This window comes from Triticum urartu, chromosome 2A (assembly GCF_056163025.1).
Source record: "Triticum urartu cultivar PI428250 chromosome 2A, HENAU_Tu73, whole genome shotgun sequence".
In the NCBI taxonomy this organism is placed as follows: Eukaryota; Viridiplantae; Streptophyta; class Magnoliopsida; order Poales; family Poaceae; genus Triticum; species Triticum urartu.
Genome location: NC_141874.1, coordinates 199,918,941 through 199,931,791, shown reverse-complemented (window position 1 = coordinate 199,931,791; position 12,851 = coordinate 199,918,941).

Genomic DNA, 12,851 nt, shown 5'->3' with positions numbered 1-12,851 from the left:
TCCAATAAGGGAGCAGGCACAGTTACCTCATCAAGTTCCACTTTCCTCCCACTCACTTCTTTCGAGAGAAACTCCTTCTCTAGAAAGGATCCATTCTTAGTAACGAATGTCTTGCCTTTGGATTTGTGATAAAAGGTGTACCCAACTGTCTCCCTTGGGTATCCTATGAAGACACATTTCTCCGATTTGGGTTTGAGGTTATCAGGATGAAACTTTTTCACATAAGCATCGCAACCCCAAACTTTAAGAAACGACAACTTTGGTTTCTTGCCAAACCACAATTCATATGGCGTCGTCTCAACGGATTTAGATGGTGCCTTATTTAACGTGAATGCAGCTGTCTCTAATTCATAACCCCAAAACGATAGTGGTAAATCGCTAAGAGACATCATAGATTGCACCATATCTAATAAAGTACGGTTACGATGTTCGGACACACCATTACGCTGTGGTGTTCCAGGTGGCGTGAGTTGCGAAACTATTCCGCATTGTTTCAAATGAAGACCAAACTCGTAACTTAAATATTCTCCTCCACGATCAGATCGTAGAAACTTTATTTTCTTGTTACGGTGATTTTCCACTTCACTATGAAATTATTTGAACTTTTCAAATGTTTCAGATTTCCGTTTCATCAAGAAGATATAACCATATCTTACTCAAATCATCTGTGAAGGTCAGAAAATAACGACACCTGCCGCGAGCCTCAACACTCATCGGACTGCATACATCAGTATGTATTATTTCCAACAAGTCTGTTGCTCGCTCCATTGTTCCGGAGAACGGAGTCTTAGTCATCTTGCCCATGAGGCATGGTTCGCGAGCATCAATTGATTCATAATCAAGTGATTCCAAAAGCCCATCAGCATGGATTTTCTTCATGCACTTTACACCAATATGACCTAAACGGCAGTGCCACAAATAAGTTGCACTAGCATTACTAACTTTGCATCTTTTGGTTTCAATATTATGAATAGGTGTATCACTACGATCGAGATTCAATAAACCATTCACCTTGGGTGTATGACCATTGAAGGTTTTATCCATGTGAACAGAACAACAATTATTCTCTGACTTTAAATGAATAACCGTATTGCAATAAACATGATCAAATCATATTCATGCTTAACGCAAACACCAAATAACATTTATTTAGGTTCAACACTAATCCCAAAAGTATAGGGAGTGTGCGATGATGATCATATCAATCTTGGAACCACTTCCAACACACATCGTCACTTCACCCTTAACTAGTCTCTGTTCATTCTGCAACTCCCGTTTCGAGTTACTAATCTCAGCAACTGAACTAGTATCAAATACTGAGGGGTTGCTATAAACACTAGTAAAGTACACATCAATAACATGTATATCAAATATACCTTTGTTCACTTTGCCATCCTTCTTATCCGCCAAATACTTGGGGCAGTTCTGCTTCTAGTGACCAGTCCCTTTGCAGTAGAAGCACTTAGTCTCAGGCTTAGGTCTAGACTTGGGCTTCTTCACTTGAGCAGCAACTTGCTTGCCATTCTTCTTGAAGTTACCCTTCTTCCCTTTGCCCTTTTCTTGAAACTACTGGTCTTGTCAACCATCAACACTTGATGCTTTTATTAATTTCTACCTTCAACGATTTCAGCATCAAGAAGAGCTTGGGAATCGTTTCCATTATCCCTTGCATATTATAGTTCATCACGAAGTTCCAGTAACTTGGTGATAGTGACTAGAGAACTCTGTCAATCACTATATTATCTAGAAGATTAACTCCCACTTGATTCAAGTGATTGTAGTATTAAGACATTCTGAGCATATGCTCACTAGCTGAGCTATTCTCCTCCATCTTGTAGGCAAAGTGCTTGTCAAAGGTCTCATACCTTTCCACATGGGCATGAGTCTGAAATACTAATTTCAACTCTTGGAACATCTCATATGCTTCGTGGCATTCAAAACGTCTTTGAAGCCCCGATTCTAAGCCGTAAAGCATGGTGCACTAAATTATTAAGTAGTCATCATATCGAGCTCGCCAAATGTTCATAACGTCTGCATCTGCTCCTGCAATCGGTCTGTCACCTAGCGTTGCATCAAGGACATAATTCTTCTGTGTAGAAATGAGGATAATCCTCAGATCACGGATCCAATCCACATCATTGCTACTAACATCTTTCAACTTAGTTTTTCTCTAGGAACATATCAAAATAAACGGGGAGCTACATCGCGAGCTATTGATCTACAACATAGTTATGCAAATACTATCAGGACTAAGCTCATGATAAATTAAAGTTCAATTAATCATATTACTTAAGAACTCCCACTTAGACAGACATCCCTCTAGTCATCTAAATGATCACGTGATCCAAATCAACTAAACCATGTCCGATCATCACGTGAGATGGAGTAGTTTTCAATGGTGAACACCACTATGTTGATCATATCTACTATATGATTCACGCTCGACCTTTCGGTCTCCAGCATTCCGAGGCCATATCTGCATATGCTAGGCTCATCAAGTTCAACCCGAGTATTCCGCGTGTGCAAAACTGGCTTGCACCCGTTGTATGTGAATGTAGATCTTATCACACCCGATCATCACGTGGTGTCTCGGCACGACGAACTGTCGCAACGGTGCATACTCAGGGAGAACACTTATACCTTGAAATTTAGTGAGAGATCATATTATAATGATACCATCGATCTAAGCAAACTAAGATGCATAAAGGATAAACATCACATGCAATCAAAATATGTGACATGATATGGCCATGATTATCTTGCGCCTTTGATCTCCATCTCCAAAGTACCGTCATGATCTCTATCATCACCGGCATGACACCATGATCTCCATCATCTTGATCTCTATCAATGTGTCATCACATGGTCGTCTCGCCAACTATTGCTTTTGCAACTACTGCTATCGCATAGCGATAAAGTAAATCAATTACATGGCACTTGCATCTTATGCAATAAAGAGACAAACATAAGGCTTCTGCCAATTGCCGATAATTTTAACAAAACATGATCATCTCATACAACAATTTATATCTCATCACGTCTTGACCATATCACATCACAACATGCCCTGCAAAAACAAGTTAGACGTCCTCTACTTTGTTGTTGCAAGTTTTACGTGGCTGCTACGGGCTGAGCAAGAACCGTTCTTACCTACGCATCAAAAATCACAACGCGGTATAGTGATTGCTTTTTGATCGTTAGAAAGAACCCTGTTCATTGAATCCGATTCAACTAAAGCTGGAGAAACAGACACCCACTAGCCACCTGTGTGCGAAGCACATCGGTAGAAACAGTCTCGCATAAGCGTACGCGTAATGTCGGTCTGGGCCGCTTCATCCAACAATGCCGCTGAATCAAGAATCAACTAGTGACAGCAAGCAATATGTATATACCCACGCCCACAACTCCTCTGTGTTCTACTCGTGCATATAACATCTACGCATAAACCTGGCTCGGATGCCACCGTTGGGGAACATAGTAATTTCAAAAAAATTTCCTACGCACACGCAAGATCATGGTGATGCATAGCAACGGGAGGGGAGAGTATCGTCCACGTACCCTCGTAGATAGTAAGCGGAAGCGTTATCAGAACACGGTTGATGTAGTCATACGTCTTCACAATCCGACCGATCCAAGTACCGAACGCACGGCACCTCCGAGTTCAGCACACGTTCAGCTCCATGAAGTCCCACGAACTCCGATCCAGTAGAGCTTCACGGGAGAGTTTCGTCAGCACGACGGCGTGATGACTGTGATGATGTTGCTACCGACGTAGGGCTTCGCCTAAGCACTGCTATGATATGATCGAGGTGTATTATAGTGGAGGGGGGCACCACACACGGCTTGGAACAATCAACTTGTGTGTCTTTGGGTGCGCCCCGCCCCCGTATATAAAGGAGCAAGGGGGAGGCAGGCCGGCCTTGATGCTCCCCAAGGAGAGGAGGAATCCTCCTCCTAGTAGGAGTAGGATTCATCCTTTCCTAGTCCTACTAGGAAGGGGGAAGGAGGAAGGAAAGAGAGGGAGAGGGAGAGGGAAAGAGGGGCCGCGCCCCCCTGTGAAAGGATCGATATAGTTGACTAGAGGGGGGGTGAATAGGCAACTAACAATTTTTTTAGCTTTTCTTTACCAAATTAAACTTTGCATCAAAGTAGGTTGTCTAGATGTGCAACTAGGTGAGCAACCTATATGATGCAATAACAATAGGCACACAAGCAAGAAAGGGAAATAACACAAATAAGCTTACACAAGTAAAGGTACGAGATAACTAAAAGTGGAGCCGGTGAAGACGAGGATGTGTTACCGAAGTTCCTTCCTTTTGAGGGGAAGTACGTCTCCGTTGGAGCGGTGTGGAGGCACAATGCTCCCCAAGAAGCCACTAGGGCCACCGTATTCTCCTCACGCCCTCACACAATGCGAGATGTCGTGATTCCACTATTGGTGCCCTTGGAGGTGGCGACCGGACCTTTACAAACAAGGTTGGGGCAATCTCCACAGCTTAATCGGAGGCTCCCAACAACACCACGAAGCTTCACCACAATGAAATATGGCTCCGTGGTGACCTCAACCGTCTAGGGTGCTCAAACACCCAAGAGTAACAAGATCCGCTAGGGATTAGTGGGGGAATCAATTTTCTCTTTGTGGAAGTGTAGATCGGGGCCTTCTCAACCAATCCCGAGAAAATCGACAAGTTTGATTGGCTAGGGAGAGAGATCGGGCGAAAATGGAGTTTGGAGCAATAATGGAGCTTTGGGGGGAAGAGGTAAGTCAACCTAGAAGAAGAAGACCCCCTTTTATAGAGGGGGAACAATCCAACCGTTACCCCCCAAAACAGCCCCGCAGGGGGCAGCGGTACTACCGCTGGGACCAGCGGTACTACCGCTCCCCTTCGCGGTACTATCGTGCAGTCTGGGAGGGCTGGCGTATGAGCATGAGTCAGACCCAGTGCGGTACTGCCGCGGTTGTAGGGCGGTACTACCGCTCTCGAGCGGTACTACCGCTTCTACTACCGCTGCTTAGTGCCACACAATCCGACACGAGAGGCGACCCCCTCGAGTCGATGCGGTAGGAGCTCGGTACCGCAGCGGTACTACGGCTGTGGACCCACAGGCGGTACTACTGCTGGGCACCGTGGTGCTACCGCGGGACCAAAACATACTCATAAAACAGGGAATGAGACCTTCATCGAAGCGGGAAGGCTCAGAGGGTGTGAAAAGGAAGTTTACGTGTTGATTCCACCCTAGCCTTACCAAAGCGGACCCCCTCTTGATAGTACGGTGACTCCTACGAAACAAGTCCACCAAAACAAAAACGAAAGAGCTACACCGTCTTGATTAAAACTCCGAGGGGAAAGAATCGTCTCGTGCCAAAGGATGAATCTCTGAAACGCTCAAAGCACATGATTAGTCCGCAAAAGCATTGTCATCAATCACCAAAACACCTTAGGGATAAATATGCCCTTACAATCTCCCCCTTTTTGGTGGATTGATGACACTACGGGATTTGCACAAAGGGGAAAATATATGACATAAGCAAACCCCACATCTCTAAAATATAGACGGGCTCCCCCTAGATGTGTGCCATCTAGAAAAGTGCTTTGGACTGCACGGCGCACATACTAGGATCAACACTCCCCCTATATTTTATAGACAATGCATATCTTGCAACAATAAGGCTAACACTAAGCAAGATAGTAAATATGAGCATAACATAACTAGCAAAAGATAACATAAGCTCAATAAGATGCGATAGAGTGCATATGTCTTACACCATATGATAGACAAGTCTCACGAGCACAACCAAACCAACGCAAGCAAGGTTCAACACGAGAAAAGAGTTTGCGAGAAAGATAGGCAAGGCAAACACGCCACACAAACACACGCTCGCAACTCGACAACGACACAAATCCCTAAACTCTCTCCCCCTTTGGCATCGAGACACCAAAAAGGCAAAGAGCGTTGCTATGGCTCCAGGTGATAGCCAACTGAGGATCTCGAACATCATATCCCAGCAGGATCGTCTTCATTGTCGTCATCGGTCGGAAACTGCTCGGTGTCTGAGTCGGTCCACGAACAGTGCTGCTAAATCCACTCCTCCTCATCAGTGATCTTGCCCTCAGAACCGCTGGCGACGGTCGCACCCAACTGACGCATGAGCTCCTTGTGACGACTCCTGGCCTGCTTCTCAGCCACATGAGTCATGTACTGACCGTGAGACTCCATGCAGAAGAGTTTCATCATCTTGTGCTTGAGCTTCTTTGCCCAAGAGGGATCTGCTCCAGATGGCTCATAGTCATCGTCATCATCTGCATCAGCCTCGGTCTCCATGTCAGCAGCTCCAAGCGGAATGCCAGAACTCGGAGCTGTGGTGCCCCAGTTCTCCTTCTTCCTCAGACGTTTGATCTCATGAGAAACTAGATCCCCAGTCTCCAACACCACCCTAGGATACACACGCTCCCATGCCTTCTCAATGAGCAACATGATAAACGGTCCATAGATAGGGCACTTGCGCTCAGAGATGGCGGAAACCAGCTTAGACCACATGACATGAGAGATATCCAAAGAGTCTCCACTGTTTCTTCCTTCTCATGTTGACAGAAAAGAAGCATGTCCACAAGATAAGAGTGTACCATATCCAAGTTGCCAATGCGAGGGAAGAGGGTCTCCCTGAAGATGCAATGGAGAATATCCATAAATGCTGGCAGCTCATAGGTCTCCTTCTGAGTCACTGGGTTAATCTTCAAGGTATAGTATGGCCAGAGAGATTGCTTGTAAGTGGAAGTTGCATTGCGGTGAGGGCAAAAGCCAACTGGGTTCTCAAGACCTTGATCCTCAACTTCAAGAAGCTCCATGAAGGCCTTCCACTTGACAGTAAGCAGCCTGCCATTTGTCATCCAAGTCAGAGTCCTGTCCTCATCTGTTCCAAGATGGACGGTGGCATAAAACTGAGCCACCAAATCTGCATCAAAATCCTTGTTGAATTGCATGATCCTGAGGATGTTCAACTGAGAGCACATCTGAAGAGCCTCCCCAAAGTAGTCAGGATCCTTCTCCATAAAGGCAACGTCGATGGAGCGAACATCAACAAAAAGATTCTTCTTAGCTTTGATCACATCAAAGTAGATGGCATACTGAAAACGGTTTCAGAACGGGCGGTTGACCAAGGCAGGCTCTTGATCGACCTCATAGGGGTTGCGCCGATGCTTCTCCCAGAATTCCTTGGCAGACATCTCTATCACAGACTTGGCCCTTGGCTTGGGCTTGGATGCACTCATCTTCTTCATTTGAGGTGGAACACTTGGCAGAACACTTGATGAGGCCGCCCTTGTCTCAAAGGTGTGGTAGCGCTTGGACGTTGCACATTCGGGGTTGACACGGCGGACTTGCTGCTCAAGATGTTCATCATCTGGAACCAAACACACGAGCAGAAGAAACAACACGAAAGAAAGAGCATAAGTCTCCAAACAAGACAACATGGATCAAAAGGTGGTAGGAAATGATGGAATTGGGCATCCAGTGGTAGTACCGCGACCCAACCGCGGCAGTACCGCTCGAGCGGTAGTACCATGCAAGATGACCGGTAGTACCGCTCTAGATGGGGAATGGCGGTTCCCTACTGCCGTGGACAGATCCGGCACTACCGGGGATGCCAAATTCAAAAATAAACCTACCAAACATCAATCCAAAAGGCCGAGAAGCCATCTCCATCCTACTCAAGCCTCGACTTAGCCAAAAATGGAGAAAAGCAATGCCTATTACCCCTAACAACTAGATGTGAGATCTAGGCAAAGAGAGAACGGGAACAGGGGCAATACCGGCATCCATGGCAAGAGGACGCGGTGGGGATCGACTCCACCGGAGGAACTGGAGAGGGACGACACGAAGACGGCGGCCGACCGAAGCCCTCCTGCGGCGAGACGTCGCTAGAGCGACGAGGAAGACGAGCGAGTGGGGTGAACGGGTATGGGGGAGAAAAGCAACTCCCCCGGCTCCAACATAACCCCCCATCGCCCGCCCCGTAGTGGTAGTACCGCTGGGGTGGGCGGTAGTACCGCTTGAAGATCATCAACGGTAGTACCACGCACCCAGCGGTAGTACCGCTCAGCCGCAAAAAGACTGGCCAAAAATGGCTTAGCTCAAGAAAAGAAACCGACTAGAAAATGAGAGCAAACACACACCACAACCAACACAAAGAGGACGAGAAACACACACCTCTCCAAGAGAGGGCAGTGGCCGAGGCCACCTATGTTTGAGTCCGGAGGTATGGTGCCGTGAAGATTTTAACCTTGGGCCCATGACCATAACTCATCTTTGAAGCACAAGTACCATCAAAAATGGCTAACGTGAAAGAGTTTGATTAGTTTATGCATAATGGGGGGAGGGAAGGTTCATTGAGAGAATAACACTCCCCCTATGTCCATGCCTACATCTAAACTACACATCAAGTTGAGTATGGTGGGGTGTGAAAGGTTCAAGCAACATTGCTCGAATCAATGATATTTAGCTCATGCCTTAACTCGCGAAATCTTGCTTCATCCAAGGGCTTCATGAATATATCTGCAAGGTTATCATGAGTGTTGACATAGTTGATCTCGATCTCCCCTTGCCTAATGTGATCCCGGATGAAGTGATACCGAATCTCAATATGCTTCGTCTTGAAATGTTGGACCGGGTTGAGAGAAATCTTGATGGAACTTTCATTGTCACACCAAAAAGGCACTTTGTCACAAATGACACAGTAATCCTTTAAAGTTTGCCTCATCCAAAGAAGTTGTGCACAACAACTACCAGCCGCCACATACTCCGCTTCGGTGAACGAGAGAGACACACAACTTTATTTCTTGGAAGACCAACTCACCAAAGAGCAACCAAGAAATTGGCAACATCCGGAAGTGGACTTACTATCCACTTTGTCTCCCGCCCAATTAGAGTCCGAATATCCTACAAGCTTGAAGTTTGCTCCTCTTGGGTGCCATAAGCCAAAGTTTGGGGTATGAGCCAAATATTGGAAGATTCGCTTGACCACCACAAAGTGGCTTTCCTTAGGTGCGGCTTGAAACCGTGCACAAATTCCCACACTCAACATGATATCCGGTCTAGATGCACAAAGGTAAAGCAAGGAGCCAATCATGGAGCAATATACCTTTTGATCCATCGCTTTACCATTGGGATCAATGTCAAGTTGGAACTTGGTGGGCATGGGAGTGGAAGCCGGCATGACATCACTTAGCTTGAATCTCTTGAGCATGTCTTGATTGTATTTGGCTTGGTTGATGAAGGTTCCTTCTCTTCTTTGTTTGACTTCGAAGCCAAGGAAGAACTTCAACTCTCCCATCATGGACATCTTGAACTTGGAGGTCATGAGCACGGCAAATTCCTCATTGAAAGCTTTGTTAGGGGAACCAAAGATAATATCATCGACATATAGTTGGCACACAAAAAACTCCCCTCTGACCTTCTTTGCAAAAAGAGTGGGGTCGATTTCCCAATTTCAAAACCACGATCTTGAAACAACTCGATAAGGTGGTCATACCACGCACGTGGGGCTTGCTTAAGGCCATAGAGTGCCTTATCGAGTTGATACACATGATCGGGAAAGTAGGGATCCTCGAACCCGGGGGGTTGCTTGACATATACCAACTCATTAATAGGACCATTAAGAAAAGCACTCTTCACATCCATTTGTTGTAACTTAAAGTTATGATGAGAAGCATATGCAATCAACATGCGAATGGATTCAAGGGTGCAACGGGAGCAAAGGTTTCACCGTAGTCGATACCCTCGACTTGGGAGTAGTCTTGTGCTACCAAACGAGCCTTGTTGCAAATGATAATCCCATGAGCATCTTGCTTGTTCTTGAATATCCACTTGGTTCCAATGACATTATGGTGCCCCGTTGGCCTTGGCACCAATCTCCACACCTTGTTGTGCTCGAAGTTGTTGAGTTCTTCATGCATGGCATTGAGCCAATCGGGATCTTTGAGCGCCTCATAGACCTTTTGGGGTTCAACACAAGAGACATACGCGTGATGTTCACAATAGTTTGTTAATTGTCTATGAGTGCTTACCCCCTTTCTTAAGCTTCCAAGCACATTTGTCATGAGATGGTCTTTGGTGGATAGCTTGGATGCGATCTTGGTGGCACGATGCTCTAATTCCTCCTATGGAGAGAGCTGAGGAGCGTTAACTTGATCATCTTGAGCGTCGTCTTGAGCTTGTTCGTGATCTTGAGCTTGCTCTTGATCTTGAACATGCTCGGTGGTGAGAACTTGACCTTGGGCATCACTTGATGTTTCAACACCATCTTGAGATTGACCTTGCCCTTGATCTTGTTCTTGAGGTTGAGGGCCTTCACTTTGTTCTTCAGAAGCGTGTGGGCCTTGGGTTGGTGATGGCTCCACTTGAGTGGAGGATTGTCCTTCTCCTTCGGCCACAAGGGGTTCCTCACTGGGTAGGATAAAACCAACACCCATTCTTCTTATGGATTGAGGAGGAATTTCATCACCTACATCAGAAGTGCCACTTTACTCCACTTAGGAGCCATTATTCTCATCAAACTCCATGTTACACGTCTCCTCAATAAGCCCCATGGACTTATTGAGGACACGGTAAGCATGAGAGTTTGTAGCATAACCAACAAATATGCCCTCATAAGCTCTGGCCTCAAATTAGACAAATGAACACCTTTCTTCAGAATGAAACACTTACACCCGAACACCCGGAAGTACTTGAGGTTGGGCTTGTTACCGGTGAGTATCTCATATGGAGTCTTGTTCAAGCCTTTGCGGAGATAGAGCCTATTTGATGCATGACACGCGGTGTTGATGGCTTCGGCCCAAAAGTTGTATGGATACTTGAACTCCTCCATCATGGTCCTTGCCGCATCCATCAACGCCCGGTTCTTCCTCTCCGCTACACCATTTTGTTGAGGGGTGTATGGTGCGGAATATTGATGCTTGATCCCCTCATCACTAAGAAACTCATCCAAGGTGTAGTTCTTGAACTCGGTGCCATTGTCACTTCTTATAGTCAAGACCTTTGCATTGTGTTGACGTTGGGCTTCATTTGCAAAGTCAATGACGGTTTGTTGGGTCTCGCTCTTCCTCTTGAAGAAATATACCCAAGTGTATCTTCAATAATCATCCACAATCACCAAGCAATACTTTCTACCCCCAAGACTATCAAAGGATGGAGGCCCAAAGAGATCCATATGAAGGAGCCCCAAAGGCCTCTTCGAGTAGATGATAGTCATGGGAGGGTGAGCCTTCTCATGTAACTTTCCTTCGATGCAAGCACTGCAAGCACGATATTTAGCAAAACTAACATTTGTTAGTCCACGACATGGTCCCCCTTGAGAAGACTTTGCAAAGATCTCATATTGACGTGGGCTAGACGATGATGCCAAAGCCATCACACGTCAACTTTAGCCATTAGGCATGTCGTGGTCTTAGTGGGTCGCTCCGAAAAGTTAATCACATAGAGACCATTCTCGACATGCCCAACAAAGGCTACTTTAAGAGTCTTGCTCCACAAGATGGCCATGGTATCAATATCAAAGAAAGTGGCAAAGCCCATGAGTGCAAGTTGACGAACGGAAAGTAAATTGTATGCAAGGGACTCAACAAGCATGACCTTATCGATCGTGAGATCATGAGAAATGACAACCTTGCCAAGCCCCAATACCTTGGAGGACGAGGCATCACCCCGCTCGACATTGGTGGGCATAGATGGAATCTTGTGAACATCCACCACCAAGTCCTTGCTTCCGGTCATATGATTAGTGGCTCCACTATCGAGCAACCATGATCCCCCACCAGAAGCAAACACCTACAAGAGATCAATGCTTGGTTTTAGGTACCCATTTAGTAATGGGTCCTTTGATGTTAGTAACGAGGGTCTTAGGAACCCAAATAGGCCATTCAATGTACTCATAAGGAGAGCCAACAAATTTGGCATAAACATGTCCATCACTAGCACGGCACAACACATAAGAAGGGTTAAAGTCGTCGACTTGGTTGGGAAGGGAAGTGTTGCCCTTCTTGGCATCACCACCCTTCCCGGTGTTCTTCTTATTCTACTTAGTAGCACCCTCTCCCTCCTTCATAAAGGTTTGCTTGAGAGGGGGAGGTCGTTTGGCCTTGTCATTCTTCTTCTTGTTCTTGGACTTGGGTGCTTACCCAATCCCTTCCTTGGCCACAACTCCCTTTTGATTGCTCAAAAGGTCGTTGAGGTTTTTATCGCCTTGTATGCAAGAAACAAGGCCCTTCTCAAGTCACTCCTTCAAATTAGCATTCTCCTCAACAAGATGCACATGCTCACAACATGGGTTAGTAGCATTTGCATTATCAATTAACACCATATGAGGAAATGTGGCTTTCTCCTTGGTTAGCTTTACTTGAAGTTGATCATGAGACCCTTTGAGGCTAGCATGAGTACCCTTCAAGACCTTGTGAGCCTTGTCAAGTAGGTCAACTCCTCTTTTAGTCTAGCAAGATCAACCCCAAGCTTGGCCTTCTCGGAGTTTAGCACACGAGAAACAACAATGGCATGATCAAGATCTTTCTTTAACTTAGCGTGATCATCGTTGTGTGACTCCTCAAGAGCCAAACAAAGACCACGCTCTTTCTCAAGAGCATTGGAAAGATCTGAAATCTCATCGGCATAGTCGCGACTATGCCCCTCCATCTTAGAGATGGTATCTTCGTGAGCTTCGATCATGTCATTGGCTTCACCAAGTTGTTCCAAGAGAGCAACGAAGTGCTTCTTGGATTTACCCTTGAGTTTGCCCATAAAGGACTCAAACTCATTCTCCTCCACATTAGGTCCATCATGTTCATCAATGCAATCCATCAACG